This window comes from Ochotona curzoniae, unplaced genomic scaffold (genome assembly GCF_017591425.1).
Source record: "Ochotona curzoniae isolate NIBS_2020 unplaced genomic scaffold, NIBS_Ocur_1.0 contig_1014, whole genome shotgun sequence".
In the NCBI taxonomy this organism is placed as follows: Eukaryota; Metazoa; Chordata; class Mammalia; order Lagomorpha; family Ochotonidae; genus Ochotona; species Ochotona curzoniae.
This window is the reverse complement of record NW_024464920.1, coordinates 33,554,341-33,575,575: the sequence shown is the minus strand read 5'-3', so window position 1 is coordinate 33,575,575 and position 21,235 is coordinate 33,554,341. Positions and strand designations below refer to the sequence as shown.

The 21,235-nt window shown below is 40.8% G+C and overlaps 1 protein-coding gene across 1 annotated transcript in view; it reads right to left on the bottom strand.

Moving 5' to 3' along the window:
• Positions 1-20,324, bottom strand: part of TAFA2 (TAFA chemokine like family member 2) — a 372,060-nt gene extending 351,736 nt beyond the window's left edge. Inside the window, exon 1 of the mRNA XM_040982710.1 lies at positions 18,925-20,324. The gene's annotated coding sequence lies outside the window, so the exon portion shown is untranslated. The remainder of the gene's footprint in view (positions 1-18,924) is intronic.
• Between the last annotated feature and the right edge of the window lie 911 nt (positions 20,325-21,235).

The following is a 21,235-nucleotide window of genomic DNA, read 5'->3' as shown; positions in this document are numbered from 1 at the left end:
TTCTGACTCCCAAGAAACCCATTTCTTATAAAGCAGAGAGCCCAGGACAGATTTTTGGAAGATAAATGTAGCAGAACATTCTAACCCGAATTTAAACTCCAGAAAAATTTACACTTTAACTCACATATGTTCAGAGCTTGTTTATTCAAAAGAGTAAATATTCAAGCCTATAAAATCAATTTTTTAAATTTTCTCAAATGCTAGATCTTTATCTCATTATTTAACAAAGCTTTCATCAAATGAAATCAGAAAATCATAGGAATGTTTTCAGAAGTATGAGACATATTCAAAGAGTAGTATGGATAATGCAGTGAAATTGTTTTAAATTTATTAATTCCTCATTTTTTTTTAACTTTAAAAGTAGAGTAATAAACAGGAAAGGGCCTATCCACTGTTTCATTTCCTCAAATGCCTATGACAGCTGGTATCCTAACTGCAAGACTGAATGCATATATCTACTATATAAGCTTAATGAATTTCTTTCTAAACTTGAAAAAATAGGTTCTACACAGGATTTTCATACATACATAATTGGAACCCATACAATTCTCTGGCATTCTGCTAAACAGAGCAACACTAACTATTCACTGAACATAACTGAGACACAATACTACATGCCTTAAAGTAAGTTTCTGTTTCTCAGAAGCTGTGTGACCTCGCTCAATGACCTTATAAAGCAGGAATAGCAGTAGTACCTTTCTACGAAATTACTGTATGGATTATAAGACATAATTCATGTCACGTATTTAATGCAGATCCTGGCACACTGCAAATGCTCTAGTTTTCAATTTTTTTTGAATGTCTAAAGATCTTCACAGAGAAGTGGTATGAAGGAAAAATCCTCTTCCCATCACAGTGCTGTGCATGACAACCAGACAGGTGCACTATCTATGCACAGCGGCATTCAAGAGGTAACACGAAGCAAAACGGAAACTTAGGGGAAGATAATTGATTTAATTTGAAACATTTGGAGGTGTTCAAATTGGAATATGTGAGTAACAGTCAGGAATTCAGGCTGGAGTTGTGATTTAAAGATACAGGTTGGGACTGGTGTTACAGCATAGCGTGTAGAGCCAGTGCCTGCAAAACCAACGTCCCACATCTGAGTGCCTGTTCAAATCATGGGTATGCTGCTTCCAGTTCAGTTCTCTGATGATGTGCCTGCCAAAGCAATGAAGGGTGGCCAAAGTACTGCCACCCATGTGAGAGATTGCATAGAATTTCTGGCTCCTTGCTTCAATCTGGCACTGCTCTGACCACTGTGACCATTTGGGGTGGGAAGAGTAAAGCAGTGGATAGATAGATCATTGCCCACTGCCCTCCTTTTCTCTGTCACTCTGCTTTTCAAAGAAATAATTAAAAAAAAAAAATAAAAGACACAAGTTTGAGAATCCCCAGTGTATAGGTAGCAGTTGAAAGTTTAAAAATGGATGAGACCTCCCAGGAAGATTATTTAGAAAGACACCAGGAGAGAGCCCTGGGGAGCAATGATAGATATAAGGGAAGCTTGGCTTTTAAAATGTGAGCAAGAGTCATCTTTGTATTGTTTTTTCCCTGAGTCTTTTCCAGATTGTAGCGACTTGGCCTCACAAACTGTGGGATTTACTCTGCTGACAATAATTTGCAGCCTGAGGAAGTTGCTTTAGGTATCTTGCTATAACCTCTTGCAGTCACCTCAGCCAGGACAGCTCCTGGTTTTCTTCTCCTTACTGCCACACTTGGAGTCTTCAAGACCAGGTGCTTCCATCTGCCACTTCAAAGCTGTCCCTTTCTTCCTATCTTCCACCTCTTTTCTTTGCACCAGGCATTCCCAAGTAGTCTCTCCCTTATACTTTTACCAAAGTACTTGTCTAAATATGAGAAGAGGATGTCTCAAAAAAGACCAAGTGGGAGAGTACTTAAAGCCTAGCACAATTTCATTATTCATGGTGCAAAGAGATAATAAATCTTCGAGGTGATCGATATACCAAGTACCCTGACAGGATCATTACACTTTGTATACATGCACTGAATTATGATACTAACCTCTTACATATACACAAATATGAGTCCATTTTTAAATAGTGAAAACGGGCAGTATAAAAGGTCACTAGTCTATATCACAATATTGTTTTGAGTGACTACTAAAGTGGACATCAACTATGCAGAAAATACAAGTTTTCTTTGATGTGGCAGATATACTATTGAGAAGAATGAGCAGTCTAAAATTTTACACTACCTGCAAACCTATAAGTTAGCTTCTCAGCTTCCACAGGTACTGGCAAATACCGCCAAGTTCCTGGGTCAGAGACAGCACAGAAAGCAGCATGCACATCCCACTTGACTTCACAGTCTTCTTCCTCAGGTCCTACAGGCATGAAACAAAACAGACAATGTGGATGCCACATATTCACTGCTTTGTATTACAGCTGGGAAATCTTGAGCTTGAGGAGCCCTAATATTATATAACAGGATACAAATATATGTGTCCTTTGCCAAAGGCAGATGTTTTTATTACAAAGGACAGTAAGCTAATGCATCCTCTGATCTAGGGAGACATGAACTTCCAAGCCTGGCCTTTTTTGTTTGTTTCATTCACTGCAGCTTAAGCAGAGGACTTACAAAACATGTAAGAAGCATTAAAGATGTGGAGAAATTATTTGTGCAGTTGTATCCTATGTAGAACTCACATTTTCTTTACAAGGCAATATAAGCCTTGATTTCTGAAATAAGTAAAGTGACTTCATTTATTACAAGATTTCTCAGAGAACACATGACATGAATACTGGAGTGACTTTTTAAAAAATGCAATTCCCAAATTCCCTCCCTTAATTTTTTTTCCTTATACTTTGTTAATTTTATGGTATGATTCCATAGGCTGTGGGATTTTCCTGCCCTCTACCGAAGTTCCCTCCCCACAACTTTCCCACGTATTATTACAATAGCATAGTACTTCATAAGCAGTCGTAAGTCCATCATTCTGTTATTTAAGTGTGTCCTGACATTGCTGGTAGACAATGGCAGGCAGTGCTTGGCTGTTTTTTAAAGAGCTTTCAAAAGATTTTATAAAGCAAAAGAATAGTTAATCTGCTGAGATATCCATGAATGATGGCCTCAGAATAGACAGGCTTTAAATTCAATTCGAAGTAGCCTCTGGTGCTCACTAGTTCTATCATTTTTATCTTTCTCAGTCAGTCATTTACCTATCTCAATCATAACCAGCCATTTAACAATATCAAATGAAATCATGTGCATGCAAGTATTTTGTAAACAACATAGCACTTCTCAAATATAGTTATTTATGACTATAAATATTTTTTCTTATGGAATTTAAAGAATGAAACTACTTAGATTTAGAATAAAAAATTAAGCATTTATGGGGTACCAGAACATTGTGTTGCATGCTGATAATCTGCCTGCAGCACCAGCAACCCACATAGGTGCTAGTTCCCGTCCCAGCTGCTTCATTTCCAATCCATCTCTCTGTTTATGACCTGGAAAAGCAGTGGAGGATGGCCCAAGGCCTCGGAACCACACACCCACAAGGAAGACTGGGAAGAAGCTCCTGGTTTCCAGCTTCAAACCAGCTCAACTCTTGCCACTGTAACAGTCTGAGTAGTCAATCAACAGATCAGAAATGCCCTGTTAAGCATAGACTCAAATAGTACAAGGTGAAGAGTAAGACACACTCCTCAACCTCAAGAGTTTCACAGTCAGTGCAGGCAACAAACAGAACACTAAGATATGTTCAAGTAGCCTACAAGCATATGGACATGGGTTAATAACCATCCAGTGGCAAAGTAAGAGCATGATCTCTTGTTTCTCACTTTTAATACAGTAAAAGGCCTGGACGGAAATGTCTTGGTCTGGGTTTTCACAAAAAAAGAGACAGGAATTGGGGGAAAGGGCAGATGAGCTGATCTGGTGCTATGCATTTTTTTCTCTCTTCTACATTCTTCAGTTCATTTCCTCTTTTACCCTTGTCCCCCAAGAATTACAGATAATTTGGCCTTTATCCAATTTCTTTCCTCTTTCAAAGGTCAAGGGTTTCCTTTGCTTTTGTGTAATGATGCAGCATAGAATAAACTTCCCTCTGATTTCAATTTTCTCCCCTATATTCACCCTATCTGGTTCCCTACCTAATACCACACTTCCACTAAACACACTTCCACAAAAACAGATTAAAACATAAAGTCAAATATTAGCTCTAAACCCTGAGATTCCCCTCAATGACTTGCTGTGATCCGCTACCAGCAAAGAACAGGAGGCAAGGACAGCCATGGTTCTCCAGGCCCTTCTGGTGGTATAACATGGAATAAAAATCAGTGTGTAATATCTTTGGTTTCCATTTTAATTCCATTTATGGCTTTTACTTTCAGTCAGTGATATATAACACCTGAATTTCTTACTAATATCACACTGAGGATTGATCTGTGGAAGAAGTGATACATCTTTTTCAGTAAATTCCAAAGGTTCCTATCTCACTCATCATTAGTCTTAATTATGAAAGAGAACTCCAAAAACTTTATGCATAATTGAGCTTTAAGATACTAATTTTGATGTAAAATTTATTTGAAATTCATTCATACTATTTTCATAATACACATTATCCATGCACAACCTTTAAAGATCAGTTAAGTTTATTCATGAATAGCATTGTAAGGGAAATATGTGTTCAACAGTAAACTACAAGCATATTCAAGGAAGCTGAGGCAAGGGAATTTTTAAAAAGCAAAAAGAGAAGGATTATATAGGGTCCTTTGGAATAATAATGTTTGGCTACAATAACAAGGGATTTTTTAAAACCTTTCATTCAAGTATGAATGCTTTTGGACAATATAGACAAAAACCAGGCCCTTTCAACTTAACACCTGATTTAGAATTATTAGTTTGTTTCTCAATATGTTTGATGCCTAACAGAATGAAGACCTCATAATCAACGGTTGAGAGAAAGATTTCAGGTATAAAGGAATACTCATATATGCAGGTCAATCATTTAAAATAAATGTAGAATAAAAATTTCAGATTCAAGTTTTTATATCTAATAAATTAGATATAATTTTTTTTGCTAGTAATCAACTATGAATACTTAAAAAATAAGATGTATTGGGTCCAGTGTAGTAGCCTAGTGGCTGAAATCTCGCTTTGCTTGTACTAGGACCTCATATGGGTGTCGGTTCATGTCCCAGTGGCCCCGCTTCCCATCCAGCTCCCTACTTGTGGCCTGGTAAAGCAGACGAGGACAGGCCAGAGCCTTGGAACCCTGCATCCACATGGGAGAGCCAGGGGAGGCTCCGGGCTCCTGGCTTCAGATTGGCTCAGCTCCGGCCATTGCAGCCACTTGGGGAGTGAATCAGCGCACAGAAGATCTTCTTCTCTGTCTTTCCTTCTCTATGTATATCTGGGTTTCCAATAAAAAAATATACATATGATGTAGATTTTTATATAATATATATAAATAATATAAAATATATAAACATATAAGATTTATTTATTTGTAGTGGAAAGTCAGATTTACAGAGAACTAAGATCTTCCATCTACTGGTTCACTCCCCAGATGGCCACAACCACCATTGCTGAGCAGATCTGAAGCCAAGTCTGGAGTTTCCTCCGGATCTCCCAAGCAAGTGCAGGGTTCTAAGGCTCTGGTTCATCCTTCACTGCTTTCCCAGGACAAAAGCAGGGAGCAGGGTGGGAAGTGGAGCAGCTGGACACAAACCATTGTGGCCATATTGGATGCTGGCACACAGAGATGGAGTATTATGCCGTTGAGCCATAATGTCAGCCCCTAAATGTGTTTCTTTTGTGATAAAGTTTGTATGTTTTTTCTTATAACCAGGAGTGATTTGCATAACTTTATCTGTGAAATGTCATTCCAGATTTGTTTTTGTTTCATTTTTCAGTTTTCCCTGTAACACTGACTTGGAAAATTTTTAATCTATAAGTGAAGAGAATCATTTTCTGAAGCTTGCAGTGGTTTATCCTATTTGTTTTTTATGCTTGGTAGAGTTTTCAATGACTGAAAAAATTGATGGCATTCAAGTTATTCAGTTTTTTTTTTTTCCTATGTGAAAGCACTAAAAAGACTTTTGTGTTTGTTTCAAGAACATATGGGATCTTGGTGCTTGCAAAACTATAGCCATTGAGCCATCAGCCCAGGTCCTAGTCCAATAATTTTAAGTTTGTGAAATCACCCACAGCCATAGCATTTAAAGGCTTTATTTAGGGGCTGTGGCTGTAGCTTAACAGGCAGTTTCTCCAACTGTTGGCACCAGTAGCCCTTATTAGTACCAGTTCTAGTCCTGGCTGCTCCACTTTCTATACATCTCCCTGCTTGTGGCATTGAGACCAAGGGAGAATGACACAAGTCCCTGGACCCCTGCACCCACATGGAAGACCCAGGAAAGGCTCCTGGATTCAGACAAGCCCATCTCTGGCCATTGAGGTCATGTAAGGAGTGAGTCAACAGATGCAAGCTCTATCTCTCTCTCTGTAAATATGCCTTTCAATAAAAATAAACAAATCTTTATTAAGAAATGCCTTATTAAAACCAGAAACAAAAATAAAATGAATAAATGTATGAATGCATATTCTCTGTATTAAATAGCAAAAGTTTCCAGTATCATTGAAGCCAAAAACAATGGTGTCTCAGTCAACAGTATTCCTGAAGGTATAAAAAGAAAGCAAATTTAGTCCATGATAAATTATGAAAATGGTAATTATGTAGATAAGAATAAATGGATTTAAATTCCCTAATGAATGATGAGTCAAGTAACTGACAAGAGCAATCAAAATATATTCCATATGTGATTAACAACACTTAAATTTGACATTGACAAATACTGTTTAATTTATAAAATAGCAGACTCTCAACCAGATGGAGTCTCAATCTCTTGGTCACAATAAATCAAAAAAGAATAAAAATTTCAGTCAGCATGTGTATTTTATTTTTGTCTTGGGCCTTCTGCTGAAAATGTATAGATTTTAAATTCAAGATAATGGTAGACAGACTTGACTTGTTTCTCTCTCTCACTCACACACACACACACACACAAATTAATAATTCCTCATAGAACACTTACACATTTAAGAAACATACAGTACATGTATCGTATCAAGAGGTGCCTATTGTTCGTCTTTGCATGTTTATTAAGTACATATATGCATTTAATAAAATAAATCCATATCCCATTCAGCTTTAAAAATATGCAAAACCATTCTTATATTTAAAAACTTCTAAGCACTTAGAAGAAAAAATTGAAAATCTAATAGCATGACTATTGTGAACCATATTAATCATACAACTGAGAACAAATTGCTTCACCTCCTCAGACTGACATGTCTAAATCCAAGTTTATCATTAAGAAACCAGCATAGAGAAATGTAACTTTTCGAGCGCTAATAAAATTAATGACAAAATAGTCACCAGTGCACTGACCTGTAAAAGCAAGGAAGAGTCATATCCCTGAGCTCCAACACAACCTTCTGAAATTAGCAAAGCTAGTATAGGGAAGAAACATTACTAGCGGTCAGCTCTGTGACTCAGCAAGTTAAGGTGCCAACTGCAACACCAGAATTTGATACTGGAGCACCGGTTCAAGTCCCAGCTGTTCTGCCTATGATCCAGCTCCCTGCTAATGTGCTTGGCAAAACAGCAGAAGATGGCCCCAATGTGTGGGCCTCTCCCATTCATATGGCAGAACCAGATGGAGTTACAAGCTCCTGGATTTGGCCTGTCCCAGTCAGGGCCATTCAAGCCATGTAGGAAGTAAACCAGTGGATGAAACAACTTTCCAGTTCTTCTCGCTGTCACTCTACCTTTCAAATAAATGCTAATTTCAAAACCCCTACTAATATATGAAGATAAGCTATTCAGAGTACTTGAATCATAAGGTATAATGTCTTCAATCCTAAATATACCACTTTTGGAAAATTGGGATCAGGGAGAAAAAAAAAATTTTAACAATAACCACTTTAAAGTTGTATGCTCAAGAAGCACACAAGAAAAACCACCGTTTGTCAAGTCTAGTCTCCTTCCTGTCAAGGCAGCCTCTCAAGTGGAATGAAAATCCAAATATCATGGCCAAAATCTTGACATCAAAACTCTCAAAGGAAAAAAATCACTACTGAAATTCCAAATATGTTTTTGGAAAGCTTATATAGTAGGATAAATCCATATATAACATATTGCCTTAGTTACAAAATAAAAACATATTCAAAAAAGTCACAGAAAATGGAAGCAACACGTTTTCATATGATAAGCTTTGAAATTCAAAAGTAGTTTTTCATAGCATATATTTTCTGTGAAATTTTTGAAGACCCCCCCTCATAAAATTACTTTGTCAAACTGGGAGATAAATCAAACTCTGTTAGTTCGTGAATAACAACTTCTGGTCTCTGCTTTAGGAGAAAAACATGATCTCTGAATAGGAGAAAAATGAAACAAAATGCAAATCCTGTGCTCAGATTAAAAGACTTAGAGAAAATCATGTACAGTCAGTGTGACCAGGTTTCAGCTGCTATCTACAGAGAGAACCCTAAGAGGTGGGGAGTTGGGGGCCATCCACCTTTCCAAACACATGAAATAAAAGTCAGTGTGAAAAGTACTCACCAAAATATATCTAGCAGTTTCATTGGTGATCCATGTTTCATATAGAAGTAGAGACTTCCTACCATTGTCTATACCTGCAATGTCAGGACACACTTAAATAGCAGAATGATGGATTTATGACTCTTGTTGAGGGACTTTACTATTGTAATAATATAGGGGAAAGCAATGAGTGGGAGAAATGAGGGGGGAAATCCCTGAGACTAAGAGACTGTACCTTAGAAAGTTAAAAAAAAAAATGAAAAAAATTACACACAAAACTTGCAAGTCAAACCATAGTCCATAGACCAACAGTATTCATTTCACCTGCAAAATTGGCAGTATCTGAATTCCTATTGCAGAACTAGATTTCGTAGTTCTCTTGCTATGCTGTTTGTGTACACAGAGAAATTTAAAGAGGCTCTAATCTAAACTACCAAGCAGTGCTGAGTTAAAGCCCACTCTGGACATTTGCAAATGAATTCAAACTTCCACATTCTCAACATATCTTTCAGAGCCTCCAAGATACTAGCAGCTTTCATGTGAGCTCACTATCAACTACAGAATGAGTCAAAAAGAAAATATTAAACTAAATACAGCAGTCAGATTGAGTCACTCTTAGTTTTCATTTAGCTCCTCCTACTGAGTCCTTTACTGCCCATATCCAACTCCAGAAGTCAGCAAGATTAGAGGACTATGGTTAGAGATGACAAAAAGGGACAACATGCAGATCTCCCTAACTGCCCTCACACACCACTTGTTAAATGTGACACGCTAACAAGTCTTAGCCAGCATATCCCTGAAAATATGTCTGTTGACCCATGCAGTTTTAAAAACTTAAATTAATTGCTATCCTGGTACAATCATAATGAAAAACTACACACATCTAGGGGATGGGGATTTAGTCTAGCAGTTAAAACGTTCATGTCCCTGGGCCCAGTACAATGGCATTACAAGCTAATCCTCTATCTGTAGCAACAGCATTCCAGAAGGGCACAGGTTCAAGTGTTGGCTGTCCTACTTCCAATCCATCTCCCTGCCAATGTGTGTCAGAAATCCTTAAGCCTTTACACTCATGTGGGAGACTTGGAAGAAGTTCCTGGCTCCCAGTTTTGGACCATCCCAGCCTGGCCATTGAGGCTGTTAAGGGGAATGAACCAGTGGGTGGGAAATATCTCTAACTCTTTCAAGAAAAAAGGAATAAATAAATCATGGAAAAAAATGTTCATGTCCCATGATGGAGCATCTGTGTTTAATTCCTGATTCCTGATCCTGACTCCTGCTAACACAGACCCTGGGAGGCAATGAGTGATGACTCAAGTACTTTGTTTGGTCTGCCACCCAGACAAGAGACCCTGATTGAATTTCTAGCCCCAGTTCATGCATGACTTAGTCACAGTTGTTACAAGCATTTGGAAAGTAAACAAGTAGATGGGAGGGCTCGCTTTCTCTCTACTTCTCAATTCAGTAAATTTTTAAACTATGTACCTAACAAACTTGTTGCAAAAATCAGAAATGCCCCCCCTAAAAAAAATACTGGAGCCCAGCTCTACTTTTCTACTCACGTGTAGCATTTCCACCTTGGTCTCTACCACACGGTGCCTGAGGGTCAGAGACAGTCGCTATTATTTTTTTCCTTCTACTTGGCCTACTATACTCATTCACATCCCCAGCTGGTCACACATAAGAATTTGAATTTGCAACCTGTTTATGAAACCCTAGGGCACATCATGTCATAATCTAAGTCACTCCACAACTGTAATTCATGAAAAGGAGCTACTAGTTTTGTCACCCTCGGTTTCATGCTAATGTTAAAGATATATGATGACATTTTTCTTCACAAGTCACTCAACTCATACATTTCAACTATCTCAGACCTGTAATTCAGAGTTACAGATAAGAATTACTAACAAGAACAGTTATAGCACAATATAATTTCTACTATTCCTTCAGAATCATCACAAATCTTCAAACAAAACACTAAAAGGACAAACTCCATTAAGGCAAGTGTTTTGGCCTCTCTTTGTTTATTGAAACACCCCCATGCACCTGGAGGTTTACTATCAACTGAAAGTGCTCCTCCAAAAATCTGTATGCTGAAATCTAAACTCCCAAGTGATGATAGTGGGAAGTGGAACCTTTGGAACATAACTAGGTCATGAGGGTGGAGCGCTTATTTACAGGATTAACACTCGTGTGAAAAAGACATTTAAAAAATGCTCTCCTCTCTTTTTTGCACCCCCAACACCTGCCATGTGAGGGTACAGAGAGAAAGTTGATGTCTTCATTCCAGGAAATTGGCACTTGATTGTGGATTTCCAGCCTCCAAAACTGTGAGAAATAAACGTTTATTACTTAAGCCATTGTGTCCATGATATTTTTATCATAGAAAGACTAAGACAATGTATCAGTAAATACTTCTTGAATAAATAACCGGACTTTCTCAAAAATTATATACACAGATTTTTAAATGAATTTGTTTATTCCATTCATGAAGATTTTATTTACTAGCCACATTCTACTTCAGCTGATCAAATCAACCCATTTTATTTCTGTAACCATTAAGACAAGCAGAAGAGCAAAGACCTACAATAGAGATGATTCTGGCATCCACAGCCTATCACAATTTATGCTGCAACAAAACAGCATCACGTAGGCCAAGAAAGAGTACCAAACTAAATTATAACATTTGGTCTGATTCAATTTTGTTTGCACATCTACAGTCTGTATTCATGACCCTAATCATAATTAACCTCATCATCATCACTGTGATCATCATCATAATCCAATCTTGATACTGGAAAACTTTTACAGATTATTTCTTTACTGAAAAATGCTTACAAGGCTGTTTGACTTTTAGGAAGTTAAAAGACAAGCTCTTTCAGACAAGCAATACATCATGCAAAGATATTGTACTTTCATGGCATGATACTTCATAATCCTGGACATGTAAAAAACAAAAGATGTATATTTTTAGGGAACAGCACCATGGCACAGCAGGTTATCAGCCCACCTGTGGCACCAGTATCCCATATGGTCATCAATTCATATCCAAGCTGCTCCAACTTCCAATCCAGCCCCCTGCTTATGGCCTGGGAAAGCAGCAGAGAAAATTTCAATTAACAGAGCCCCTGCATCCATGGAGGAGGCTGCTGGAAAGATTTGTCCACTGCAGCCATTTGGGGAGTGAATTAGTGGAGGGAGACCTTTTCTCCATGTCTCTCCTTCTCTCTATAAAAGCAATGAAGTGATTTCCCTGTGTCACAAGGCCACTCATTGTTAGAGCTACAATACCATTTCTAGGGCTCCTGCCACTGCACCACATTGATTTTATGCAAGCCATTTCCAAAATGTGCTTTCAAACTATAGCAAACCATTTTAAACATTCAACAGATGATATGAAGAGCAAATATATCTTCAAAAGGAAGGTATAAATTTTGGTCTGACTCTGAGTGTGTATAAATACACCAAGCATCAATCTTAAAAGGGTTTGCAATAACGTTACGTGCCTTCCCTAGCACAAATCTATTGCCATATATTGTTCCAAGAAAACAACCTGTGAAAAAAACCTGAGACATCTTCCTTACAGTTAACGCATCACAAAATGGGGACTCTCTTTGGAGCAAGAGATGCCAATGCCCTTTCCGCTCCTGCTCGCCTTTGGATTGCTTCACTTAAATGTGGACCGTCCCCCTTCCTTCACCTCTTGTACCAGAACAGAACTACAGTAAGACCTATTTCACTCAATTCAACTCAACTTCCTGAAGAAAATACAAACAACAGGACCAGATCGCTTAGTAAAAGTGTAAGATGTATCTGATGGTCACCACTAAGGAAAATTTTCTGAACATGCCAGCAGCATTAAACGCATGCTGCTTGTCACGCATCTACCAAAGGTAAAACTAAGGCAAGAAAGAAATGAGAGGGATAATGAAGCTTCTCTGCCTTTGATAAAATGGTACTAGGAAGTGTCACTGTGTATGTGTAACTGTATATTGGCTAAATCTGGTTTTAAAAATACAAACATACATGTTATCTTTCTCAAATGAACTTAGTCATTTCTGAAATCTTGATTGATCTTAGCAGTCACAAATTCATGCCTTTAGTTTGTACTGCTCTGTATTTTTAGTAGAATACATTGTAGAGTCCTAGAAGGACTGCTCTCACAAAGAATACATTCTGACAATGCATTCTATCACCAGGTGGAGGTCTTGCGATTAAAACTACATTGACCACAGAATTCTTTTGTAGATCCTTACTTTTATTTACACAAGACCATAAAGGCAGACTCTGAAGCCAAAAAAGCAAACTGGGACCAATTACATACCTTGCTTTTTTATATACAGGCAATCTTTTTGTAATAAAGCAGGTGTATTATGGATGTTAGAAAATGGCACCATTAGAGAAGAGCAAGCATATTTACTTTTTTCATATTTAAGTACAATTTTCATTGATTCTCCATAAAGGATATTAGATTAAAAAGAAGAACTCAACCCAGAACTAAACAAAGGAATGGCAGAGTTTTCACCTATGGATAATTTTTGAATGGTTGCATTTTTGGCTTCACAGAGAACCTATCACCTCACAGCCCAGGCCATGCTGACTTTTGAAAACTTCTAACTCCAAAATAAAAACACACCTTTTGAAAACTCATCTGCTGTGCATTCTATAGGTACTTTCATGTTTGTTTATAAAAAGCTGCATAAGCCACCAATGAAAGCCAAAGTGCTACTTGGTATTATCAAGCTCAACATGTGCAGCGACAGGAGGCCATAGGCAATTAACACTGCAAATGGAAAGGTTTAGAATCTTTGCATGACCTTTAAAGAGCAACACAGTTGTCCATTCACATGCATACAATTATCCAGTGAATAGTTCCTAGCAGCAAAAACTAGGAAAACATAACAATATTGAGCACAACACACTTTGTATTCAACAAAAGTTACACTCGAAGGCTTTCTGTGCAGACTAGGCTTGACAGCTCAGAGAGAGACTCCCGGCTTGTCTTCGTTTTACCACAATGCTAGGTCCAACCTATTGCCACAACTGCTACAGTGCAACACTGTCACATTATTGAATCTCATTCTAAAGACTTTCCCAATTCCACTGTATAAAAGCAGCATAATAAAAACAAGTTTAATTGAATGTGTATGTGACAATTTTAGGAGAAAGAAGATGTCTTTGCTCACTGGACATTCTGGGGAAATCATAAAACAAGAATAGGCTCTTTGAAATAATGCAAGAGACTGAAGGAAATTATTCAAACGACTTTATCTAATTCAACCACATGAACTCTGATTGTTTAGTTCTAGCACCTACCCCACATGGAACCCTGGGAACAAAATGAAGCATTCTCCTTACAGCTTATGTCTAGTTTTCATCCAATTTCCAAGTAAATTTGAGATCTCATACCTTCCAGTTGCAATACCATTTAATTGCAGAAATAGACCAGACTTGGACCGATTCCAGTGACCAGATGAAAACCAACATACTATACACATTGGCAGTAGGCGGGTTTAGTGAATGTAACAAACGAAAGCATTAAAAAAAATCAGTGTTTCTTGGAAATGTGTAGGCATCATTTATAAATCAGAACAGTATGTTGCAATACAATGTGTGGCTTGTGTTCTGATTGTGGAGGTATATATTTAATAAGGGCAGTGTTTAGATATATCCAATGCTTAAAATGTGTTAAAACTCACAATCACAGTGTCCATAAACACATCCCAGTGTTCTGCATACATGATTGTAGCCTAGCAAACAAAAGAATCTTGAAAAGAAAAGCTGAAGAGAAAACCATACTGTATGTAATCATGGATCAGACAGCAAGTCAATTATAAATCCAAGCACCTATAAAACTGATCACATAATACAATGTTATTAACAATAAAAAAATAATAAATACATAAAAAAGTAAATATTTGGGGCCAGTATTGTGCCAAATGAACAAGTCTTAAAAAAACAAACAATAATAAATGCATTCAAAAAAAATAAGACTTGTTAAACTATGGGTTTGTTTGCACTGCAAATCATGTAAAATGGTGAAAATTGTGAACTTCAAAATGTATACTTTTTATAGTTGTTCTTGCTCCCTTTAATACACAATCTTTCATGAGTATTATTAAAAGCACATGAATATGTATGTATATACATATGAACAGATTAGATATTACAAACAAATATGTTTAAATATTACTTTCTTCACATTCATTTTTGTAAGATTTATTTATTTTTCTTGCAAGGTCAGATATACAGAGAGGAGGAGAGAGAGAGGAAGATCTTCCGTCCGATGATTCAATCCCCAAGTGACCACAACAGCTGGAGCTGTGCCAATCTGAGAAACCAATCTGAGGAGCCAATCTGAGGAGCCAGGAGCCTCATCCAGGTCTCCCACGTGGGTACAGGGTCCCAAGGTTTCAGGCTGTCTTCTACTGCTTTTTCAGGCCACAAGCAGGAAGCTGAATGGGAAGTGGAGCTGCCAAGATTAGAACCAGCGCCCATAAGGGATCCCGGCATGTTCAAGGTGAGGACTTTAGTCACTAGACCACCACGCCAGGCCCCTTTCTTCACATTCTAATAACTCTAGCTATTCCTCTTAAAATTTGTCTAACCAGGGCCCAGCACGGTAGTCTAGTGGCTAAAGTCCTTGCCTTGCATGCTCCAGTTTCCCAGCAGCCCAAATTTCCCATCAGCTCCCAGCCTGTGGCCTGGGAAAGGAACAGAAGACAGCCCAAAGCCTTGGGACCCTGCACCCATGTGGGAGACCCAGAAGCAGCTCTGGGTTCCTGGCTTCAGACTGGCTCAGCTTTGGCAGTTGTGGCTATTTGGGGAGTGAACCAGCAGACAGAATATCTTCCTCTCTATCTCTACTACTCTCTGTATATCTGATTTTCCAAATAAATAAGTAGATAGATAAATACTCTATTAAAAATTTATCTAACCATTCTTTAAACTTCTGCAAAATGCAAATCGAAGAATTTCCACCCTACTAAATTGACTAGAATATTGAATCACTGCCCTGAATGAACAAAATCGAACATTCTAAATATTACCCCCTAAGTCAGTGGCCAATGACAATTTGAAGGCACAAAAATGTTTACTAGGCCCACCTGAGTGGCTCCCATTTCAGACAGTGCTCCAAACCTAGCATAAAACAACTCTCTCGATAGACTCATGGTCACTCAATGTAAAAATTATTCCTTTGCTTTCAATTCAGTAACAAATAGTTCAATATGGTCCAAGTGACAAAATTAAGTTAAGCAAAGAATTTTTAAATAAAACAACAAATTTCCCATATTGCATGGCTTTACAAAATTGATGATTCAAAAGCAAGATCCATGTGAAAACCTGGGCAGGCAAACGGGCCAGACATGAAGCTGATTCAGCTGGCGTGGCCTGCCTCTCCAGCAGTAGTCTGTACTAACGCATTACCTCTCTTTGTTTTGATAGAGTCCCACTAACACGGTGATGAATTGTGTTTGTAAATGTCAGACATAGATCAAAGGGGACTGTGCCGGACATTTCTTTTACTTCAACCTATGATTTTTCACCAAGAAAACAGAGCTGCCCTGCATGGTAAATTTCCTTGTTTTTACTTGAATCTTCAGCGAACAAAACAGCTGCAGAATAACGCAACTTAATGAGGCATCTCTAATAAAATACTGCAGAAGTAAAAGCAGAGGCACTGAACTGTTTGCACTCTGGTTGTTTCATCTTTTCAAATACATTAGAAAGAACTGATGACACTTTGGAGCACACCTCATTTGGGATAGGTGTTAGAAGTCTGTCAGTTTACAGCCACAGCTGACCTTTGGCTCAGTTTGACATACCCCTTGTTAAGGGCCATAATGAGAAATGCCTGGAAAATGCTGGGGAAGCCCAGCTGACACTGTTTACAGTACCCAGTCAGCTGCAATTGGTGATAAGTCAACTCAAATAAACTTTGTCGATTTCAACATAGCAATATATTTTAAGATGGTCATCACGTACTGCACTGAAAACCAATGAATTCAGCAGTACCAAATTGGGCTGATAAGGTACAAAATAATTTTCTCATAATTTTCTATCAGCCCCTGTTCCATAATTTTATAAATCTTTAAAAAGGAGAACTGGCCATGTCTACAAACAAATCTTTTTTACAGTCTTGTCATCATTTTTTTTTAACTTGGTGGTTAATAACTGCTATTATGCAGTCCCTAGTAGCATGTATCTATTTTAACATAGATCCATGACATCTCAAAGAACATTCATTCTCCACTTTGTCATTGCTAAAACAGCTAATATTTCTTGAATACAAAAGGACACACTCAGAAACCTAGGACTCCTCCCCAGCCTGACTGAGCGTTACAAAGGTGTTTCCTTCCATGTCAGGAATCTGCTGCTGCTTCCTTGGCAGACACAAACTGCACAGAGACGAGTTCAAACATCCGAAACTGCTACAGTTTTTAAAGAATCGAGCTTTTCATCTCCAAAAGGGCCCAATTTGAATAAAGCAGCACACAAACATATGCTTGACTATTAATCAACTCCCTGTGCCTAACTATTCAATAAGCAATGACACTGTTTCCAGTCTTATGTCTATAAATAACACAGTACAGCAGTTTCCATTTGAATATTGGGCAAGTAAAAATAAAATAGGTTGCACTGTGGTTACTGATGGACTTCAAGAGATTATTGATGACTTTAAGAATGAGGACTCTTAAAAGGTCAAGATCCAAACAATTGACCAAAGGGGAGATTCAGAGCAGAATAAAATAAGGAGAGATGCAGTTAAACACCTGTCTGATCTTTTATTTAAAATCAAGGATGTCAGGTGCCAATTTTGACATTCTTGGTGATTTCACATCACATGTAAGAGAACATGAGTAAATATGGAAAACCTGGAGTAAATACAAATAATCTTAGTGCTCTGATTCTTTTTTTTTTTTTTTAAGCTTTTGTGGTGTTTTGTAATATCCTTTGCTAGCTATCTCGGTTTAGCCTTTGACAGAAATCTGAAATTAATGACTCATTTGTCCTAACTTATATTGCCTAATAGAGCACTTTCAGAGTGCTAACTGACAACAACCTGAATGGTGATGTCTAAAACAAACTAGCGGAGCAGGCAGAAAAGAGGTCATGATCACGCAGTCAATAGTCACTGCAGCCCATGCAGTCCAGAGGAAGCACCCTCACACACTGTTTTGGGGGTGCTGTGCAGAGGAAAGGTTGGTTGGGCAGGCAGAGGGCTTCGCAAAATTCAAGAGGCAGACTGCACACTGAAAATGAGGGTATTTTCTGTCTCGTTACCCAACGCCAAACTCACCAAGCACAAGCTGAAAAGCGACTGGCCACCACAGTAACTACACACTGGATTCCAAGCGCTTCAGGCACTTGTGAAACACCGGGTTAGGAAGGGCAATACTGCCTAGGCAAACCCTGCGAGCGCCAGGGTTGGTCCTTTCCCAAGGCAGACTAGATAGCTCAACCTGCAGTTCTAGAAGAAACGGGACGGGACGAGGGACCTTAAACTTTCCTTAGCAGAGCAGTTTCTCTGCAAAGCGGAGATGAGTAGCCTAAAAGATGCGCTTATTGGTGGGCGCTCCGCCTTTTAAGAGCAGAGTGGGGAAAGGAGCCGCAAAGCATTTGGGCAGGAAACCCGTGTCACATTAGCAAGAGGTAGGTGACATCTATCCGGAAAGAAACGAAAAACCATTAGTTCCCCCGAAGCTGTCCTTTCTCTGAACGCTTTCCGCAAGGAGGATCCTTTCTTAAAACGCTCTTTACAAAAGCTTAGTTTCGTTCGGTAATAAGGCATCCGCGCCCAGACCTAAGCAAACCTAAACACTGATGAGGCTCGGGAACTCTTCAGCACTATTCCTTACAAAAACACAGACACAGAAACCAACAGCTTCGTTAAAACGCCAACCCCTGCAGACAGGCCTGTGCATTAACTAATCAGAAGTGAACAGAAAGTAGAGATTTCAGAAACGCGACCTGACGCATCCCAGTGAGCCTCCCTCTACTGCGAATCCCCAGTTCCTTATCAGGAGTCCAGAACGGCCACCAGCCACGGCTGGACTGGGTGAGGGACAGAATGAAAACCTACTTCAATGCTCAAACTCGTCGCTCGCTGATAGGGGAAATGGGGCAGCAGGGAGAGAGGGGGGCATCGCGTCCCGAGTCTGCTTGATTGGCGTCCCTCTCCACGACCCAACCCTGCTTGCCCCACCGGCACCTGCCCTCACCTCTTCTCCGGAGCCAGCCACTTACTACCCCTGGGGCCGGCGGGAGTCGCGGGGGACCTGAGCCCAGCGGGGCTCCGAGGCCGCGCCAGTGCCCACGGCCCCGCGGTTACCCGAGACGCGCTGCGCTCCTACCTGCAGCCCGGCTTCCCGGAGGTGGCAACACCTAGCGAAGCTCCTGCAGCGTCCGCGGGCCGGCGCCAGCCTTACCGCGCTCGCATCGCTTCCGAGATGCCAATCCGCCGTCAGCATCCAGGGGCATAGGGAACCCGGGTCCGGCGGGTGTGCGCTGGCGGAGGGCGTGCAAGTGTGGCCCGGGGCGTGCGTGTGTGCGCGCGCGCGAGGATGCGTTTCCTCCTCCGATGGCACAGAAGGCTCAGGAATCTCCCGACATCCAAACTAGAATTTCCCCCAAAAGCGATTGGAAGGTGGAGTGCAAAAGCGAGTGCTCCTCTCTCTCCCCGCCTCTTTATTCCACGGTGCCCAAGTAATCAGCAGCTGTGTTGGCGAGGCCAAACCCCAGTCCCGCAGCTCCGGGCGGACGCGCGCCGTGCGCTCAGCTCCCCGGTGTGAGGCTCAGAGCGGTCTCGCAGCAATTACCGCTCCAGCTCCATCGCGGGTGGGCCCCTCGCGCCGAGGACTCGGCGGCTCACGCACACTCCCTCACACCTGCGGCAGTCCCGGTCTCCAGCCCGCCCTCCCGTTCTCTGGGGAAAGGCAAGTGGTTGGGGGTGGTTCACCTTCGGGGAAGCAGCCTCCACCATCTAGTGCGGAGTGGCAGATGCGGTCAAGTTGCAGGGGAGACTCCAGCCGCCGTCCCGGCGCCCCTGTGCCCGCAGCTCGCAGCCCAGTGCCCGCGGGCGCCCTCACGGAGACTTTGTGCGGTCCGCTCAGTCCACTTGTCCACTTAGCAACAGCTCCCGGCTAGCTTCAGGCCCTGGCTCAAGCTTTCGAGGGCTGCGGGCAGAGCCCCACGCATGTAGCCAGCGGCCCCTTTCGGCATGGTGGACGGGGAGGGAGAGAAACCCGCCTCTGCCCTGCTGTCACCAGCGCGCCAGGGGCGTCACCACTGAGAAGGTACGAGCTCCAACCTCCAACTGGAGCGAGCAGGTGTCGCCGGTGTGGCTTCGCTGAAGGCGGGAGAGGAAGATGGGGCGGAGCAGGGCCGCAGAAGCCAATTCAAAGCACCCGAGAAGCAGCAGTCAGCGGCCCTGCAATCAAAGCCGGCTCCCCGCGTCCCACCCCAGGCTCTGTTTCAGTCCGGCGACACCAGCAGTCACCTTTCAGAAAGTCACAGAACAGGGCAGAGTCTCTGGCGGCAGCCTAGACCCCTTACTCCACCGGCCTCGCTATCCAAAGAGTAGGGAGTGGCCGAACCCGCTCGCACAGCACAAGAGCGCGGGGAGAGAATGAGGGCAGGTCCCGACACTTCAGGTTGAGTTGGCCGCTGAATCCGGGCGGCAGGACCAGGTGGAGGCGCCTCCTTCCGACTCTCCCAACAATCAGCTCTACGCGCGGCAGCTGCTGCTGCGAGCCTGCAGCCGGTCCTGAGAAAACAGAAACAGCCTGTGAGCGAAGGCCAGGGCGCCGTCTCCGCAAAAGCTGGACTCTGTCTCCCTCTAGTGGGACGACGGCTTACAAAGCTTTGCGGGAGGTAGAACTTCCAGTTTCTCCACAGAGGAAAAAAAAAAACAGAATCTAGTTTCAAAGAAGTTTGCTTCCCCCCACCCCCCCCACCCCGAATTCCAACCTCTAAAGGCTTTAGCGAGGATATGCGCACTGCGGCTTTATGTAAGCAGTCTCCCAACTCCAAGAACTTTGTGATATTTACGAAAATGGAACAGCGCGACCCTGGAAGGTCATGTCCTCCATGGTTGGGTGATACTGGGTGTTGCTTTTAGCAGTACAAGTGCAAAAGAAGGGTGCTTCTAGGCTCATTCTGACCATGAGCAAACCCTACTCTAGTGATGAGATTTTGTGGTATTGAATTTAAAACTAAAAAAAAGGTGGGTTTCGAAATAGAACATAAAAACTGAGACAAAGAATAAAATGCTGATCCAGAGACTCTCACGAGTCTCTTACAGCTGTAGAGAACTCAAAGACCTTCTTTTGGAAAGAATATTCACTCATCTAAACTAATAATGATCAGTATGGCTAAATTTCTGCCAGTCTCCATGTGCTTTTATAGCTCTGACTCACAGAAACCATCTACAAACCAGGCACCACATGCTCCTTCCCCAGCTGTAGAAAGAATACCAGTTGTCATAATTACCAGGAAGTATGAAATATGTTTCATTTAGTAACTTTTATCTTAACACACTTAGTAACTCATCCATATTTTGTATTTAAAAGATGTCAACTGATTTAATTCGATTGAGGTGGTTGCTTTAAAAAAAGATAATTCCATAAGGTTTTGTTACTTCAGTCAAGTTCATACCAGGTCTCA